Here is an 8,167-nt window from a genome sequence, read left to right as displayed (position 1 = left end):
ACTCAAAGTTATCCATTTTGCATTTCATAATGCATTCTATCTCTCCTTTAGTAAAGAAATCTTCCCTTCTCCATAGATCTGATAAATACACTATTCCTTGCTTCTCCAGTTTATTCATGGTATCAATCTTTATACCTAAATCATGTACCCATTTGGACTTCATTCTTGTGTACGGTGTCAGGTATGGGTCTATGCCCCTAATTTCCGCCACACTGTTATCCAGTTTTCCCAGCAATTTTTGTCAAACAATGAGTTCTTATCCCAGAAGCTGGGGGTCCTTGGGTTTATCAAACAGAAGGTTGCTATATTCCTTGCCTACTGCATCTTGAGTGCCAAGTCTATTCCACTTGTCTACCTCTCTGTTTCTTAGCCAATACCAAGTGGTTTTGATAATTGCTGCTTTATAGTACAGTTTGAGGTCTGGTAGCACTAGGCCACCTTCCCAAGCATTTCTTTTCATTAGTCCCTTTGATATTCTGGACCTTTTGTTTTTCCAAATGAATTTTGTATTATTTGTCCAGCTCTAGAAAGTAATTGTCTGATAGTTTAATTGGTATGGCACTAAATAAGTATATTAATTTGGGTAGAATTGTCATTTTTATTATATTAGCCCGGCCTTACCCATGAGCAACTAATGTTTTTCCACTTACTTAAATCTGACTTTATTTGTGCTAAAAAGTGTCTTGTAATTGTGTTCATATAATCCCTGGGTTTGTTTTGGCAGGTAGACTCCTAAGTATTTTATACTGTCTACCCTAACTTTAAATGGGATTTCTCTTTCTATCTCTTACTGTTGACTTTGTTGCTAATATATAGGAATGCAGAAGATTTTGTGTGGGTTTATTTTGTACCCTGCAACTTTGCCAAAGTTGTTTATTAATTCTAGTAATTTTTTACTTGAATCTCTGGGATTCTCTAGGTAAATCATAATATCATCTGCAAAGAGTGATAACTTAGTTTCTTCTTTGGCTATTTTAATTCCTTGGATATCTTTATCTTGTCTAATTGCTACGGCTAACATTTCTAGTACCATATTAATAATAGTGGTGATAATGGACAACCTTGTTTCACCCTGATCTTATTGGGAATGCATCTAGCTTATCCCCATTGCATATAATGCTTGCTGAAGGTTTTAGATAGATACTGCTTATTATTTTATGGAAAGTTCCCTTTATTCCTACATTCTCCAATGTTTTTAGTAGGAATGGATGTTGTATTTTGTCAAAAGCTTTTTCTGCATCTATTGAGATAATCATGTGGTTTTTGTTACCTTTGTTGTTGATGTGATCGATAATGCTAATAGTTTTCCTAATATTGAACCAGCCCTGTAGTCCTGGTATGAATCCTACCTGATCATAATGTATTAATCTCGTGATAAGATGCTGTATTCGTTTTGCTAGAATCTTATTTAAAATTTTTGCATCTATATTCATTAGGGAAATTGGTCTATAATTTTCTTTCTCTGTTTTGTCTCTTCCTGGTTTGGGTATCAAAACCATATTTGTATCATAGAAAGAATTTGGGAGGACTCCTTCTTCCCCAATTTTCAAGAATAGTGTATGTAGTATTTTTTTTTTTTTTTAAGGAGCAAAATCTTTAATAAAGCAGAGCTTCTAACTGAAATTAGGCTTAGAATAATAATTTACATCATATCCTGCAATAAACATGAAATGTATATGTGACTTGAATATGAAAGGTCATATCATAAAAAATTAAGAAGAGAATCAGATCAGCTGTCTTTTTACAGCAGTGGTTAAGGAGATAAATTCTTTTTTTTTTTTTAATTAATTTTTTTATTTTTTTTAATGTTTAACAATCACTGCCAAACAATTGCGATTTTATCCCTCCCCACCCACCCCCCACTACCTCCCTCCCTCCCCACGACTGCATACAATTCTGTATAGATTCTACATATACTTTCCTATTGAGTATATTTTCACTATCGTCATGCTGTGTAGTCAGACTAAGATAAATGAAAGAATCCCTATAACAAATCAGAACATGATACACAAACAGATACACATACACAAACATGATCTGCTACATTATGTGAGTGACTTCCATATTTCTCTCTCTGAGTGTGGAAGGCTTTTTGCCTTGAGGTCCACCATTGGGATTTTTTTTTTTTTTTCCGAAGTTCTTGTGTTATTACAAAAATCTAAGTTTACCAGAAAAAACTCTCACACACTGTGGTTGTTGCTGTGCATAAAGTTCTCCTGGTTCTGCTCCTTTCACTCAGCATCAGGTCATATAAGTCCTTCCAGGCCTCTCTGAAGTCTTCTTGTTCATCATTTCTTATGGCACAATAGTACTCCATTACATTCATATACCATAATTTATTCAGCCATTCCCCAATTGATGGACATCCCCTTGACTTCCAGTTTTTGGCAACTACATAGAGTGCTGCTATAAATATTTTTGTACATGTGGGACCCTTTCCCATTTTTATGATCTCTTGGGGATATAGTCCTAGTAGCGATATTGCTGGGTCAAAGGATATGCACATTTTTGTAGCCCTTTGGGCATAGTTCCAAATTGCTCTCCAGAATGGTTGGATGCGCTCACAGCTCCACCAACAATGAATTAGTGTTCCAACTCTCCCACATCCTCTCCAGCATTTATCATTTTCTTGTTCTGTCATGTTTACCAATCTTATAGGTGTGATGTGGTACCTCAGAGTTGTTTTGATTTGCATCTCTCTAACCAATAGTGATTTAGAGCATTTTTTCATATGATTATAGATAGCTTTAATTTCTTCCTCTGAAAATTGCCTGTTCATATCCTTTGACCATTTATCAATTGGGGAATGACTTGTATGATTATACATTTGGGTCAGTTCTCTATATATTCTAGAAATGAGGCCTTCATCCCCGAGCTTAGCTGTAAAAATTTTTTCCCAATTTACTACATCCCTCCGGATTTTGGTTGCATTGGGTTTGGTTGTGCAAAAACTTCTCAGTTTAATGTACTCAAAGTTATCCATTTTGCATTTCATAATGCATTCTATCTCTTCTTTAGTAAAGAATTCTTCCCTTCTCCATAGATCTGATAAATACACTATTCCTTGCTTCTCCAGTTTATTCATGGTATCAATCTTTATACCTAAATCATGTACCCATTTGGACTTCATTCTTGTGTACGGTGTCAGGTATGGGTCTATGCCTAATTTCCGCCACACTGTTATCCAGTTTTCCCAGCAATTTTTGTCAAACAATGAGTTCTTATCCCAGAAGCTGGGGTCCTTGGGTTTATCAAACAGAAGGTTGCTATATTCCTTGCCTACTGCATCTTGAGTGCCAAGTCTATTCCACTTGTCTACCTCTCTGTTTCTTAGCCAATACCAAGTGGTTTTGATAATTGCTGCTTTATAGTACAGTTTGAGGTCTGGTAGCACTAGGCCACCTTCCCAAGCATTTCTTTTCATTAGTCCCTTTGATATTCTGGACCTTTTGTTTTTCCAAATGAATTTTGATATTATTTTGTCCAGCTCTAGAAAGTAATTGTCTGATAGTTTAATTGGTATGGCACTAAATAAGTATATTAATTTGGGTAGAATTGTCATTTTTATTATATTAGCCCGGCCTACCCATGAGCAACTAATGTTTTTCCACTTACTTAAATCTGACTTTATTTGTGCTAAAAGTGTCTTGTAATTGTGTTCATATAATCCCTGGGTTTGTTTTGGCAGGTAGACTCCTAAGTATTTTATACTGTCTACCCTAACTTTAAATGGGATTTCTCTTTCTATCTCTTACTGTTGGACTTTGTTGCTAATATATAGGAATGCAGAAGATTTGTGTGGGTTTATTTTGTACCCTGCAACTTTGCCAAAGTTGTTTATTAATTCTAGTAATTTTTTACTTGAATCTCTGGGATTCTCTAGGTAAATCATAATATCATCTGCAAAGAGTGATAACTTAGTTTCTTCTTTGGCTATTTTAATTCCTTGGATATCTTTATCTTGTCTAATTGCTACAGCTAACATTTCTAGTACCATATTAAATAATAGTGGTGATAATGGACAACCTTGTTTCACCCCTGATCTTATTGGGAATGCATCTAGCTTATCCCCATTGCATATAATGCTTGCTGAAGGTTTTAGATAGATACTGCTTATTATTTTATGGAAAGTTCCCTTTATTCCTACATTCTCCAATGTTTTTAGTAGGAATGGATGTTGTATTTTGTCAAAAGCTTTTTCTGCATCTATTGAGATAATCATGTGGTTTTTGTTACCTTTGTTGTTGATGTGATCGATAATGCTAATAGTTTTCCTAATATTGAACCAGCCCTGTAGTCCTGGTATGAATCCTACCTGATCATAATGTATTAATCTCGTGATAAGATGCTGTATTCGTTTTGCTAGAATCTTATTTAAAATTTTTGCATCTATATTCATTAGGGAAATTGGTCTATAATTTTCTTTCTCTGTTTTGTCTCTTCCTGGTTTGGGTATCAAAACCATATTTGTATCATAGAAAGAATTTGGGAGGACTCCTTCTTCCCCAATTTTCAAGAATAGTGTATGTAGTATTTTTTTTTTTTTTAAGGAGCAAAATCTTTAATAAAGCAGAGCTTCTAACTGAAATTAGGCTTAGAATAATAATTTACATCATATCCTGCAATAAACATGAAATGTATATGTGACTTGAATATGAAAGGTCATATCATAAAAAATTAAGAAGAGAATCAGATCAGCTGTCTTTTTACAGCAGTGGTTAAGGGATAAATTCTTTTTTTTTTTTTTAATTAATTTTTTTATTTTTTTTAATGTTTAACAATCACTGCCAAACAATTGCGATTTTATCCCTCCCCACCCACCCCCCACTACCTCCCTCCCTCCCCACGACTGCATACAATTCTGTATAGATTCTACATATACTTTCCTATTGAGTATATTTTCACTATCGTCATGCTGTGTAGTCAGACTAAGATAAATGAAAGAATCCCTATAACAAATCAGAACATGATACACAAACAGATACACATACACAAACATGATCTGCTACATTATGTGAGTGACTTCCATATTTCTCTCTCTGAGTGTGGAAGGCTTTTTGCCTTGAGGTCCACCATTGGGATTTTTTTTTTTTTTCCGAAGTTCTTGTGTTATTACAAAAATCTAAGTTTACCAGAAAAAACTCTCACACACTGTGGTTGTTGCTGTGCATAAAGTTCTCCTGGTTCTGCTCCTTTCACTCAGCATCAGGTCATATAAGTCCTTCCAGGCCTCTCTGAAGTCTTCTTGTTCATCATTTCTTATGGCACAATAGTACTCCATTACATTCATATACCATAATTTATTCAGCCATTCCCCAATTGATGGACATCCCCTTGACTTCCAGTTTTTGGCAACTACATAGAGTGCTGCTATAAATATTTTTGTACATGTGGGACCCTTTCCCATTTTTATGATCTCTTGGGGATATAGTCCTAGTAGCGATATTGCTGGGTCAAAGGATATGCACATTTTTGTAGCCCTTTGGGCATAGTTCCAAATTGCTCTCCAGAATGGTTGGATGCGCTCACAGCTCCACCAACAATGAATTAGTGTTCCAACTCTCCCACATCCTCTCCAGCATTTATCATTTTCTTGTTCTGTCATGTTTACCAATCTTATAGGTGTGATGTGGTACCTCAGAGTTGTTTTGATTTGCATCTCTCTAACCAATAGTGATTTAGAGCATTTTTTCATATGATTATAGATAGCTTTAATTTCTTCCTCTGAAAATTGCCTGTTCATATCCTTTGACCATTTATCAATTGGGGAATGACTTGTATGATTATACATTTGGGTCAGTTCTCTATATATTCTAGAAATGAGGCCTTCATCCCCGAGCTTAGCTGTAAAAATTTTTTCCCAATTTACTACATCCCTCCGGATTTTGGTTGCATTGGGTTTGGTTGTGCAAAAACTTCTCAGTTTAATGTACTCAAAGTTATCCATTTTGCATTTCATAATGCATTCTATCTCTTCTTTAGTAAAGAATTCTTCCCTTCTCCATAGATCTGATAAATACACTATTCCTTGCTTCTCCAGTTTATTCATGGTATCAATCTTTATACCTAAATCATGTACCCATTTGGACTTCATTCTTGTGTACGGTGTCAGGTATGGGTCTATGCCTAATTTCCGCCACACTGTTATCCAGTTTTCCCAGCAATTTTTGTCAAACAATGAGTTCTTATCCCAGAAGCTGGGGTCCTTGGGTTTATCAAACAGAAGGTTGCTATATTCCTTGCCTACTGCATCTTGAGTGCCAAGTCTATTCCACTTGTCTACCTCTCTGTTTCTTAGCCAATACCAAGTGGTTTTGATAATTGCTGCTTTATAGTACAGTTTGAGGTCTGGTAGCACTAGGCCACCTTCCCAAGCATTTCTTTTCATTAGTCCCTTTGATATTCTGGACCTTTTGTTTTTCCAAATGAATTTTGATATTATTTTGTCCAGCTCTAGAAAGTAATTGTCTGATAGTTTAATTGGTATGGCACTAAATAAGTATATTAATTTGGGTAGAATTGTCATTTTTATTATATTAGCCCGGCCTACCCATGAGCAACTAATGTTTTTCCACTTACTTAAATCTGACTTTATTTGTGCTAAAAGTGTCTTGTAATTGTGTTCATATAATCCCTGGGTTTGTTTTGGCAGGTAGACTCCTAAGTATTTTATACTGTCTACCCTAACTTTAAATGGGATTTCTCTTTCTATCTCTTACTGTTGGACTTTGTTGCTAATATATAGGAATGCAGAAGATTTGTGTGGGTTTATTTTGTACCCTGCAACTTTGCCAAAGTTGTTTATTAATTCTAGTAATTTTTTACTTGAATCTCTGGGATTCTCTAGGTAAATCATAATATCATCTGCAAAGAGTGATAACTTAGTTTCTTCTTTGGCTATTTTAATTCCTTGGATATCTTTATCTTGTCTAATTGCTACGGCTAACATTTCTAGTACCATATTAAATAATAGTGGTGATAATGGACAACCTTGTTTCACCCCTGATCTTATTGGGAATGCATCTAGCTTATCCCCATTGCATATAATGCTTGCTGAAGGTTTTAGATAGATACTGCTTATTATTTTATGGAAAGTTCCCTTTATTCCTACATTCTCCAATGTTTTTAGTAGGAATGGATGTTGTATTTTGTCAAAAGCTTTTTCTGCATCTATTGAGATAATCATGTGGTTTTTGTTACCTTTGTTGTTGATGTGATCGATAATGCTAATAGTTTTCCTAATATTGAACCAGCCCTGTAGTCCTGGTATGAATCCTACCTGATCATAATGTATTAATCTCGTGATAAGATGCTGTATTCGTTTTGCTAGAATCTTATTTAAAATTTTTGCATCTATATTCATTAGGGAAATTGGTCTATAATTTTCTTTCTCTGTTTTGTCTCTTCCTGGTTTGGGTATCAAAACCATATTTGTATCATAGAAAGAATTTGGGAGGACTCCTTCTTCCCCAATTTTCAAGAATAGTGTATGTAGTATTTTTTTTTTTTTTTAAGGAGCAAAATCTTTAATAAAGCAGAGCTTCTAACTGAAATTAGGCTTAGAATAATAATTTACATCATATCCTGCAATAAACATGAAATGTATATGTGACTTGAATATGAAAGGTCATATCATAAAAAATTAAGAAGAGAATCAGATCAGCTGTCTTTTTACAGCAGTGGTTAAGGGATAAATTCTTTTTTTTTTTTTTAATTAATTTTTTTATTTTTTTTAATGTTTAACAATCACTGCCAAACAATTGCGATTTTATCCCTCCCCACCCACCCCCCACTACCTCCCTCCCTCCCCACGACTGCATACAATTCTGTATAGATTCTACATATACTTTCCTATTGAGTATATTTTCACTATCGTCATGCTGTGTAGTCAGACTAAGATAAATGAAAGAATCCCTATAACAAATCAGAACATGATACACAAACAGATACACATACACAAACATGATCTGCTACATTATGTGAGTGACTTCCATATTTCTCTCTCTGAGTGTGGAAGGCTTTTTGCCTTGAGGTCCACCATTGGGATTTTTTTTTTTTTTCCGAAGTTCTTGTGTTATTACAAAAATCTAAGTTTACCAGAAAAAACTCTCACACACTGTGGTTGTTGCTGTGCATAAAGTTCTCCTGGTTCTGCTCCTTTCACTCA

The sequence above is a fragment of the Notamacropus eugenii genome, chromosome 3, assembly GCF_028372415.1.
Source record: "Notamacropus eugenii isolate mMacEug1 chromosome 3, mMacEug1.pri_v2, whole genome shotgun sequence".
NCBI classification, from domain to species: Eukaryota; Metazoa; Chordata; class Mammalia; order Diprotodontia; family Macropodidae; genus Notamacropus; species Notamacropus eugenii.
Note: the sequence above shows the minus strand (reverse complement) of the source record.